The 12,525-nt window shown below is 43.1% G+C and overlaps 1 long non-coding RNA gene across 1 annotated transcript; it reads left to right on the forward strand.

Annotated features, from left to right (window-relative positions):
• The first annotated feature begins 1,509 nt into the window (after window positions 1-1,509).
• On the forward strand, window positions 1,510-10,324 carry LOC106902929. The gene is made up of 3 exons (XR_001414617.1): window positions 1,510-1,581; window positions 8,972-9,077; window positions 9,620-10,324. It is a non-coding gene; the product is annotated as an uncharacterized LOC106902929 (long non-coding RNA).
• Window positions 10,325-12,525: the final 2,201 nt, after the last annotated feature.

Raw genomic sequence — 12,525 nt, forward strand, 5'->3', positions numbered from 1 at the left:
CTTGTCCTGTCACTGGGCACCACTGAACAAAGACTGGCCCCATCCTCTCAACACCCACCCTTTAAGTATTTACAGGCGTTGATCAGATCCCCCCTCAGTCTTCTCTTTTCCAAACTAAAAAGACCCAAGTCCCTCAGCCTTTCCTCGTGAGAGAGATGTTCTAGGCCCCTAATCAGCTTTGTAGCCCCCAGAAGGGGATTCTGGGGATACTGCAGGATGACCTCTATGCTCAAGAATGTTTTCTCAAATATAGATCATCTTCTCAGATCTTAGATCTTGCTGGAATAAAAAAAAAACAAACAAACCTACAAACAAACTGAAGTGACAGAAACTCTTCACGGACTTCCAAGCTAACACCTTCCCCTGTGTTTCTCTGCTGCTTAGTCTCACTTTTCCTTCAATGAGTGATTAATTTTTATACCATTTTACAGATATTTTTCTGACAAGAGGCCCTGGAGAGCCAATGTTGCACATGCAGGTGGATTTTAAATTCACTAGGGAGAAGGCTGAGGTTTATTTGCCTCATTTGCACCTCAGACAGTGGGTCCTGATTTTGCTGCTACGCCTAATTCATGTAATTGATAGGCAAATAATTGAACAGCTTAAAATGCCTGGGAAGGCCCAGGAGAAGGTTCAAATGGAGCCATTGCTTTTCTTACAAGAACAGTTTGGGTTTGTAATGATGTGAGCTTTGAAGGGAGCAAGAGATGGTGTTTGTGGTAATGAGATTTCCAGAGCCAGAGGCCCGCGGGGAATCATAAAGAAGAGAGTGAAGTGAGACATGAGGATTGAGGAGAGATTAATTAGTGGTAAGAAACATCCTCTTGATACTCTTTAATATGCCAAAACACTAAAATATGTGAGAACTATGTTAATAGCCCATGGTGAAGCACCGGATGGGCCAGCACCAGGGTCTACACCCAAATGTAGGAACTCTAGGGCAGTCCTGCTGCTCCTCTCCCTATCTGGCTCTGATCCACATTTGCAGACTCCTCACCACCCCGAGCCGCCTGGCCATATCTCTGATGGAGTTGGATTCCTCTTCCACCTTCCCCTGGCTCCTCCACACTGGTCTCTTTATGCTCCTGGCCTTGCAATGCATATCGTTTCAACAATTTTGCCTCTTCATTAGCATTTCAGCAAGCTAATTGCTGTCCTCCCGCAAGCTGGCTGGATAACGGTAACAGCCAGGCAGCTGCATCTCTCTTGTGTTTAGGGATTTGTTGATTAAAACGATTAGCTCATCCAGTTTGACCCTATCAGCTTCAGCTTCCTTTGCTGCTGATGAGAAGCACATGTTGGTGGGCCTGGAGCGTTTCACCGCAGAGCTCATCAGCAAAACGAGGGGCTGGACAACAAGCAGGTGGGCTCTGGCAGCGTGATTTCCTTATTGCCATGGGTTTGAGACAGATCCATTGGGAGCAATTGTAATCACCAGTACAGAAAACACTGCTGGTAACCCAGGATCCGATTTAAGACGAAATTCAGCAATAGGTGGCTTCAGAAGACAAGGTCCTTTCAGAGGAAGACTGAAGAAGATGATGCTGGTTGGGTGAGGTCCAGGAAGTTAAAGGAGAAGAGGTAATTTGCTTGTGATAACAAAAAGTACTTACAAGAATTATTGTGTATATGCCTTGTGAAGAAATAGAAATTCTTCTCATTGGGTTTGTGTATGATGTACTAAGGACTTCTATTATATTGCATAAATTTTGAAGAGCTGTGTCTGCTCTGTGTTTCATAGCCTTCTAACTTTCTGAAGAAAGTTAGATCAGATTAGGTTAGAGCTTAAGGAGCTAAACCTGATCTCCACATGCTTTTAGTCAAGGAAAAGGCTTGGAGGAGAGGTCCAGAAAGGTTTTTTCATTTGCCTTCAATCCTAAAATGCCATAAGGTACAGATTTTTAAGGTCTAATCTGAATTGGGTTTAAATCAGGAGGGCAATTGCTCTTAAAGAAAATGAAATACAGCTGTCCAGCAATGAATGTCTATGATAGCTCAGTTTAAGTCCTGGTTCACCTGTCTCAGGTCTCTTAAAAACCTCCTTTCAGAAATCTTCCTATGCAGTCTGTTTCAGTGCTTGCCTTCCCACTGAGTTACAGAGCTTTCTGGTGTTCAGCAAATCTATTCTTTCATTTGTCCACAATTTTTCCATCTATCTTCTGTGATTTGGATCTCGTGTTTCTGGAGTACATATTATTTAAGCTGTAGTGCCTGAAGCTGAACAAAGCGCTCCACATGTCTCAGATATGCCTCTCTCAATTAAAACCATAAACTAGAGCTGCCAAGTGCTGACTTCAATAGCGTATCTATTAATAGTGACTGTTATCGGGAAATGGGGAGAACAGCAGACAGATAGAAGGAGAAAAACAGTATCAAATTAGACAGTTCTCTGAAAATATGCTCCAATTTAAACCACAAAATACAGTCAGATAACCTACAGTTATGGCTATGTGGGTGATAAGCCTCCCTTTAATTTTTGCACAGGAAACTGTGTTTCAGATTAGGTTTTCAGAAGGGATAACAAAAGCGATCTACTCCTACATGCACAAAAACCCACACTAGCATGTTTATGCATCGCCATGGGCAAAGCGCCTTCCAGACGCTCAAGATTGTTCCCTGCTCTAAGCATTGTGCAAACCAGACTGTTTTTGTTGCTTGCTGGGCTATAGCAGCACTGATTATTAAGTTTGTAACAAAATCTCAGGTAACATAAATATTTAGACATGGCAATCCAGGAGGGATTAAACAAACAAAGAGCCTAATGCTCACAGGATTTCCCCCGTGTTTTGATTCAACTTGCACATTTTAAAGATAGGAAAACCAAACTGTGTAGGGCTGCACTGATTGCTCCCAAAGACTAAATGCCTGTACGCATGGGACTAGATTCACAGGAAGGATTTAAGGATCAGTATTAGGCCCTGTTCCTAAATCCTAATTAGGCAATTCCTAAAGATGGTAATTCACAAACAACAGCACCCTGAGCACAGTTCTGCCTAGTACCAGACCCTCTATGAAAAACAGCAAAACGCTGAAGGGGAGAAATTTCTTGTGGGATTAAAAGCTGGGTTTTTTTTCTTAAATCTAAGCACTGAATCAGGTCGGTCATTCCTCTCCCTTCTCTCAAAAAATAGTGGAGTTGAGGTACCTTCTGCAGAGCTCTCCTGTCCCAAGTATTAGCCTACATATCTCTGACATGACAGACCCCCTGCAATGTCCACACCCTGCACTGAAAAGCATCTTAGAATTTGGGTCATTAGGTCTTCTGGGGTAATTATTAAGGTTTTTTTAATGAAGAGGGGATGGGGGCTTTGGTGTGGTGGGGAGCGCAGGGAGAGAGGGACAGGGTTTCTGCAATAGTCCAAGGGATACACGCTTTGTCTCCGGTGTGTTTTTCCTGTCTGTGATACAAAGAAAACCTAAAACCCAGCTCAGAGTGGAGGGAGGCAGCTTTACGTGGTGAGCCACAGGGCTCATACACAATGAACCCTATTTTGGATGGAAAAGCTTCAGTTCCAGCTCCAGAAACATGCTAGCGTCAGGGGACTGACCAAGTTATAATTTAATCTCTTTGTGTTATTGGTCCCTTGGCCTTCCTAAACTGAAGCAAGCTACATTTGATTTCTTTGGCATCATCTAGCATGTGTACTGCCAGCATGTTGCCCTTGGTGCCTTGTGTAAGCCAAACTGGCCACTTCTGTGACCTCTTGTTCCTTCTATACATGGAACATATTTCAATGATTTTATAACTCCTTAAATAAGGTCTCTTTTATTCTAATCTGAATGCCCTGTTAACTTGGTTTTGGATCCTCTCCCAGTCTCCAGAATACCTGATGCTTTAGATTTTGGGTATACCAGACTGCCTGTTGCTCCAGGCTGTGACAAACCGTGTCTGGTTCACATACTTCTCCTTTTAGATTTAGACTGCTTATTCCAGTTCCCCATCACCACTTAAAAAAAAAAAAAAAAAAAAAAAAAGGGGGGGTGTGTGTGTGTGTGTGTGAAAGAGCATAAACGGCTTCCTTCAAAATTCTTACTGAAAAAGCTGCCCATCAGCTCAATTGTGCTGTCTCATCAGACAGCAAAAGCAAAAAGTCCCTCTTGTTGCTCAGTTCAGCTTCTACAGCCCATGTGAGCAGACAGATTTTGGGAAAGCTCAGTGTGGATTGTTTCAATACAGATCTAAGGACAATGACTGAGGCACAGGACTACAGAAATGAGGATCTCCCAAGCAGTGCAGGAAACTAACATGAGAAAAGTCACATTTCCTAGAAACTGGTTTGTCAGAAGCCAACCTGCTTACAGGAACATGAACATTTGGGGCAGGAAGAATCTCCAGACTAAACATTTTTGAAATATACTTGCCATAAATGCTCTCTCTCTTCTGTTTTTTTTTTCCTTAAATGAAGAATTTCTTTTTATTCTAAAGCACCTTTGAAATTGCAGTACACTAAACTTTTCAAAAGTTTTTCATTGTCTTTAGATATCAGAATTGAAATAAACTGTTCCCATATGCTTCAGATTAAAAATTTCAGTCGAACCAATCTTAAACTGGAGGGGGAGAGTTTGGCGTGGAGAGTTTTACTTGTTCTTCTTATTTATTACAGAAGGGGAAACCCAAAAGCTCTGAAACATCTCACAGGATGGGGAAAAACTTTCCTACTTGCTTGTGGAGGCCAAGTTCTCCAGGCAGATCTGCTCTCATAGCAAACCAGCCCTGGTTAAGGTTTCTTTCCATGAACAGACAGAGAGGACTCCCCTTTCAAATATAAACGGGTCATGGAGTGCATAATGAAAACTGGGGGGTAGACTAAGCCAAAGTGATTGGCTTTTTCTCTCATTCTCAACTCGGCTTCATCCTCTTCCTCCAAATTACTTTATTTGTACATTTCCTTCTCAGTGCTAAGCATGCAAGCTGTAACTCCTGTGGTGGGTGCAGTTATATTAAATTACAGCAATTGACCCTAAACTTCTCCTGCTTTGACTTCTCTCCCTGGCCTTGGCTATTTATTCCCTGAACTTCACCCTCAAAAAGGCCTCTCAAATCCTGAAACAGCTTCTTGTGTCTCCCTTGTCTGCAGATTTTCCAGTTGAAGCATCCCAGGCCATGCCAAACTGGATAAGTTTTAGAAAAGCCTCCCAGAGGGAAGATTCAAGTGTTTCCCCCTGCTCTCCCCCTGCTCCTCTTCACACCTTCTTTTTATGGTTTGAAGTCTGGGCTGTATCATCTCTGCAGTCAGTAAATTATCCAGGAATTCAGCATAAATATGTGCAGCAGCTTGTGGGTTCCTATCATTTTTTTTGCCATGCTCTACCACAGCATTCATGGAAGATAGTGGTTTCAGCAGAAAAAATCCAGATGAGCAGCCCTAAGTGCCTTGCTGGTCCTCTTCTCTTGTGACTTTGGGAAGTGGGTAGCAAAGGCTACTGATCATCCAAGCCTTTAGCTACGTTATGGACATGACTGATGAGTTTCCAAAGGGTCTTGAGGTCTTGGAAGTGTGGACAAGGCTGTCTGCCACCCTTGTAAACTTTTACAAAACCAATGTCAGCCTCTCTTCAGGTGTTACTATGAAAGCATGTTGTTACTTCTTAATTGTTCCTCATGAAGTATCTTTTAAACTCAGGTTCCTACAATACAGGTTTTTCTTCTTATTGCCTGTCCCAAGCTTTCAGTCAGGAAGAAAGCTACTAGTCAGGAGCCAAGGAGACCTTGCCAAGAGAGCACACCATTCATTAGCCCAGAAACAGCAGATGAGGCAAGATGGAGCCCAGGCTGACTTCCTCTACATCTTCCAGTACAGTAAACTGAGGAAATTGCTCCAGGTAGCAGATAGAACTGTACAACTCCAGGCTGTGCTCCAAGAGTCATACCATATTGGCAGAGAATGACTCAGTGACTTATGAAGTGCCATCCTGTGCATTGGTAGCAGATGCTGCTTGCAGAAATCCCTGCCATGATTCACATCCACAATCCCGGGCAGTGGGGTTCCCATGGGAGCTCTGTGACCAGCCAATATTACAGCAATGAAGAATGTTCAATGACCAGGACAAGTCAAGTAAGGCTTCAGTGAGGTGCTACAAGCAGTAGAAAAGTATTTCTAAAGGTCCTTCTAAAATCCAACTTGCCTTTTCAGCTCTACACCTTTTTCTTCATAGCAAGGGATTTTTTCTGGGTACTATTGCAAGGATGATCCTGAAGGGGCAGGCGAGTGTGAAGGGCTAAGAGGAGGTGTGGGGCAAAGAGAGATGGCAACACGAGACTGGTCTGGATCAGATATACAAGACAACATGGAATGGTAAGGACCAGATCCCTTTACCCTAATCTCCCAGGTAAGGTTAATATCCAGGTTTTCCAAGGCATCTCCATTCAGAAATAAAAAAACAGAGAATTGCAATTAATCTATCCCTACATGTTACTGATGTTCTGAAGCTTAAAATAATAGCCTGTAATCCCAAGTGAGGAAGCAATTACTAATTGCAAATGTAATATAGAAAACATGTTTAAAAAAAAAAAAAAAATCCCAGTTCCTCTTCTCTTTTCTCACAAATCGTTCCCTGAATTTTATACAAGTGTTTCCTATTCATAAACCCTCCATATAAATTTTGAGCAATAACTTTCAGATAGTGGGATGCCTGTGAATTGCTGTCTTAGTCTATATAATTTCCCAGTAAGAGATGGCCACACTGCCATTTGCATTGTCAGAGTGGCCAGTTAAATCTTACAGCACTGTCTGTCTACTGCTGTAAAATGAACTGTACTACAGCATAAGGTGTGCTAAAGGTTGAATGAAACTACTCTCATCAGAAATTAGTGGTTAAGGAGATGCAAACATTTTAAGAAATCCCCAGTGTCTTCCCCACACATTCGAGAATGTGTTATTTAATTATATGACGATCTCTAGGTTGCTATGGGAACTTGATGAACTTGGAGAGACAACAAAACGAGGCCCTTCCACTTGGGATGGAGATGTCTTTGGTCTCAGGCATTTCACATTGTACTATAATTATTTAAACACCAGCAGAGCAGTGATATCATGCAAAGACATGACAGATCACACTTTTCTCATATTAGGAGAGAGGGCTGGAACATGTGAATATGTGTACAGGAGTCTGTTTGTAATGAAACTGCCGTTATGGGGCCCTTGTGTGCTTTCAGTCTCATTTCATCAAGTTAAGAGTACTCACTTTTCTTAATGCTTGCTTAATGTGTTTACTTAAATATATTTAATAGCCTATGGAGTCCATTTCCATTTACTGTTGGGAGTTTTTTTAGTGTCATAGTGGCAATGCTGCATAAAATACCCATAAAACCCATCAGTATGATAACATATTGAAGGCGCTGAGGAGTGCATGTTCGGGATGTAAGAGGGTAAACTTCAGTTTTGTGATGAAAATAAGTAAATGAGGAAAACTGTGGGGACATATTAAAATAGAGCAATCAGCCAGGAGAGTAACAAATTCCTCTATGTACCCAAAGGGAAAAAGTGAAGAAGGCCAGTTTCTTTTTTCAGATGTTGCTCGTTGTGCAAGCAACAGATGCCCGGTTCAGAAGAAAAAGTAGTAATAGTACAAGACTTTGCTCTCTCCTCTCCCTGTTCACCATCTGACCTCGTCACTATTGCATTCCTGGCTGCAAACTGGCTCAGCTTCAGGGAAAAAACTGGACTGCTCTCAAAAAATCCTGTGACCCAGTGATCAAGACACTCTTTTAGTATGAAGAAAAGGAAGGCTTAGTGCCCCTTGGTCTCAATGGTAGCCTCTTTCTTCCTAGATGAATGCAGCAGCATGCAAACAGTGGCAACTACCAAGAACAAAGGTAGTGGTTGTCCTGACCACACTCTGGGACCTTCTCTGGGAGGCCTTGGGTTGAAGTGGGTGTGACTGCGATGGAGCTCTAGGTGGGATATCACCACCTGGAGGCTCTTCTGACCATGTCTGAGGACTAAAGCTAAGCATCTCGGGAAATTTCAGACAAAGTTGCTGCAAGTCCTTCAGCTACTCTCCTTTCCATGTCAGTATACAAGAAACTCCCTGCTCAGTGACCTGGGGGAAGAGAGGCAGCAGAAGAGGCTAAAAGCCTTGAAGCAGAGGCACCAAGTAATTGAGAATCCACCCTTAAATTGCAGGAATGGCAAGGGGATTTTGCACTCACCCCTTCTGTGTTTGAGTACCGGGAGTCTTGTTATTTCTGCTAGAGACATCTATATGCTAGAGAAGCACGTCCTGGTGGCTAGGGACACAATGATCTCTTCAGAAGGGTCCCAGCTGCCTTTCCCTGTTCAGTGTCACTCATACCGCCGGGCCCAGGGAGCCAGTGCTCATGCATGTAAAATCACTCTTTTTAATTTTCTGTTTCTGTAACATGACCTATTACTATACTACATCTTCATGAGGCAGAGCTGTCTGGAGAACATCTGTTGCAGTCCCAGCTGTTCGGGTACTTCCTCCGTCTGATGTTTCAACCCTGATATGAGCAAATCACTGACACTATTACATCCCCCAGTTCCTCCTACAAATCCTGTTTTCTCTGTTCTCACAGGGAGAGGAGGAGGGAAAAAAAAAGATATTTTGCATGGTTAAACATGGGCTAGATGTTTTATTCTCGCCAAAACACACGTAGGGTCATTGTGGACTGACTCACACCAGACAGACAGTAAAAACCATCCCAGTGTTTATTCCCTTTGGAGCCTATATAATTAAAGCTGCCCACCTGCTCCTGAATTTTGCTGTCATTTTTTTGATGCTATGGGCAATGTGATACTCAGTTATTATCATAAACTATGTTAAGCTCTACCCACTATGGGGTTTATGACAAGAATCCTTGAGAAAATTGTAATCCTCTGCACTCAAGTATATCTCCTTGTTATAATGCTTATGATTCTTGGCTTGAGATGATGGCAGACGATGGCCATGAAAGACTTCCAAATATGGGTCCTGGCAACTTGCTCTCTCCCTAACTTGTTTGCATTAGATGCTTTAGGTGAAGCCATTTTCAGCTCGTCTCTTCCAGCCTTTCAGCAGAGCCATCACTCCTCTTCGAGGATACATGACTGAGAGATGTGATAGCCTGCCCTGAGGTAAGAGCTCCTCTCTCATCTCCAAAGCTCTCTCACAAAGCCTCTGAGGGTCCAGGGGGAATTAAGGTGGCTGCAAGGAGGTGGGGGGGCTGGGGTGTTGTCTGAACAGTTCTCATGCTGCTTCACCTTGGAGTTTGAAAAAAAAAAAAAAAAGCTACTTGCTGCCTTTTCCTGCCTGACCCACAACTCTTGTTCTCATCCACACACTATAGCAAGCGTCAGTGTGCCTAGCCAAGGGTGCTCAGTAAGGATTTGGGGCACTTTCCAGGGCCTGGCTGAAAAATTTGCAGGGAATGGACTGTAGAGAATACCTCTCCCACACCTTCAGTGAGAGTTAGAACCACTAGACCATCACATTAAAGGGAGGCAAATACTCTGGTTGTGTTTTAAAATGAGACACTGTCTGAATTTTGAGAGAAGGGTTGTAAGAGCCCTCTAGGCCGTGGGTCCCATGCAGACTCGACTTTAGGTGGTTCCAGTGTCCAATATCTCCCCTTGGAAAATTGGGAATTATTGACTATTTCTTCTTACACACTGTACAGGCATTGCCAGAGGCAAAGACCGAAACACTTCTCCAACGCTCAACGTTTAATCCACTACTTTCAAAAAAGAAATCTAGCTTCCAAGTTCCAAATGCTGTGGAATAACCCAGGGACATCAACTTACAATATTACAAATACAACTGTGGGACAGCTCAAATATTCGACAGTCTTGGAAACAATAAAATGGGTTTCTGTATCACCCAATACCAGTGACATATATATTAAAGCAACCACCATAAAGTGCTTACTGTAACTTCATGACTGAAAACAGCAATAGCAGGTTTTGTCTCTGGAAACACTCTTCATTGGTTTCTGGAAAGTTAAAAAGCATTAAGATTAAATCTTTATAACATTTTTTTTTTTCAAATGGTACAAACACTGAAGGCTTTGGAAATTCAAAAATTTTTAAGACTTTTCTTAATTCTGAATAACCAGACATCCAAAATTTAACACCACATGGTTATGAAAAATCCACATCTGATATAGTTTTCCCTGTAGTAGTGCCTCCAGCTACAATCCCAACAATGAAAAACTATCAAGATTAACAATCCAAACATGTTTCCTAGACAGTCTGGTCATCCATAATTGTTGGAAGCAGCCACTTCTCTTCACTGCCAAAATTTTGTCTATCATTTGTTGCCTGATACTCCTGGAGGGACTTATCAGCGTTTATTAAATAATTTGAATCTGCTTGGTAAAGTTTCCATGTAATGCTGGTTGAAATGTGAATTATTTATCATTATTTACACACACACACACACAGAGCTTTCTGAAGAACAACACATGGTCTTTGATAAAAGCTTTTGAATGCTGGATGTGCATGAGCTGGAACTACACACAACTAACGTTCTGTGGTAGCTGTAGGACAAAGCTTTGATCTTAGCACATCTTGCACAGGTCCTACAGGAGGCCGCAAAGCAAAGTTTCCTCTCATATTTCTCTTGTACATACTTAGGAAAAAAAAAAAAAAAAAAGGAAAAAAGAGATATTACTCAGTTGTATTGGGTTTGCATGGCAAGGTTTTGGTAGCAGGAGGGGCTACAGGGGTTGCTTCTGTGAGAAGCTTCTAGAAGCTTCCCTTATGTCCAATACAGTCAATACAAGCTGGCTCCAAGACAGACCTGTCGTTGGCCAAAACCAAGCCCATCAGCGAGGGTGGTAGCAACTCTGGGATAAGTTTTTTTAAGAAGGGGCAAAAAGACCCTGGGCAGCAGCAGCCCGAAGAGCAGCATGAGAACATGTGAGAGAAACAACTCTGCAGACACCAAGGTCAGTGAAGAGTGAGAGAAGGTGCTCCAGGCACCAGAGCAGAGACTCCCCTGTAGCCCATGGTAAACACCATGGTGAGGCAGGCTGTCCCTCTGTAGTCCATGGATGTTCACAGTGGAGTAGATACGTACCTGCAGCCTGTGCAAGACCCCACGAATGCCTGGAGGAGGCTGTGACCCCATGGGAACCTTGCATTGGAGCAGGCTCCTGGCAGGACCTGTGAACCCATGGAGAGAGGAGCCCACACTGGAGCAGCTTTGCTGGCAGGACTTGTGATCTCATGTGGGAGCCATGTTGGCGAAGTCTGTTCCTGAAGGACTGCACACCATGGGAAGGACTAACATTGGATAAGTTTGTGGAGAACCGTCTCCCGTAGGCGGGACCCCACATGGGAGCAGGGTAAGAGTGTGAGGAGTCCTCCGCCTGAGGAAGAAGGAGTGGAAGAGACAACGTGTGATGAACTGACCATAACCCCCATTCCCTGTCCCCTTGCACTGCTTGAGGGGAAAAAGTAGAGAAAATCAGAAGAGAAGTTGAGCCAGGGAAGAAGGGAGTGGTGGTGGGAAGGTGTTTTAAGATTTGGTTTTATTTCTCATTACCCTACTCTGACTTCTAGTTGACAATAAACTAATTTCCCTGAGTCGAGTCTGTTTTACCCATGATGGTAACTGCTGAGTGATCTCTCCCTGTCCTTATCTCGACCCATGAGCCTTTCGACATATTTTCTCTCCCCTGCCCACCTGAGGAAGGGAGAGATAGAGTGGCTTGGTGGGCATCTGGCATCCAGCCAGGATCAGTGCACCACATCAGTGCTGATGACAGCAGTTGTCAGAAAACTGTTAGCTTCTTAAGAGAAACGAGCTATTCTCCTCAGAAGTCCAGCATAAGACTCTCAGTCACTTCAATGAGGCCAAGTTCAACTCAAACCACTCTATTGTCCTCACCCAGCGGTTGGGGAAACAGCTCCCCATTTTAGACCATGTTTTTGGGGAAAAAAGGGTAAGTCAAGACCCTGAATGGAATAATGAATCATCTGTGCCTTCCACTGACTGAGAAACTTATCTCAACACATCACAGCTACCCCAGTACAGCCTCCAGTATCTTCACTCTGTCACAGCTCAGGTTTGGGAAATAATTGATCTTGGTCTTGATTTGCTAGCCCTGATGCTCCGAAGGACAGCAGATGTCCTGTGCCTTCCCTGTGTCAAAGAAGCACTACTGATACAAGGGGGAAGGTGATGGCTTTGGACAGACCTTAATTGGGTGCATGGATCCAAGTTCAAATCTCTGTTCTTCCTGCTTTAAAAAAAAGACTTTTAATTTCTCTGTATTTCAATCTTTTCCATGCAGCAAGGGTAATTATCACTATAATTCACAGGGATGTAATTAGAATAAGTGGGTAAAGGTGTCTGGAGTGCAGACACTCTGAAAATGGAGAAAGGCACTGAGTCATTTACGTACACATTATATATCACCTTTCCCCCTAAAATTATTTAACAAGTAGGTGATTTTTAAGTGCCATTTTAACCTTGTTCTGCCCATTTGATTTTCTGCCTTTTCATTTGTAGGTGCCAATTCTATCAAAAGATGGCAAACCAAATTCAATACTGCAGAGACTTGCACTTTAAATGCTGATC

The sequence above is a fragment of the Calidris pugnax genome, unplaced genomic scaffold (genome assembly GCF_001431845.1).
Source record: "Calidris pugnax isolate Ruff unplaced genomic scaffold, ASM143184v1 scaffold14, whole genome shotgun sequence".
Taxonomy (NCBI): Eukaryota; Metazoa; Chordata; class Aves; order Charadriiformes; family Scolopacidae; genus Calidris; species Calidris pugnax.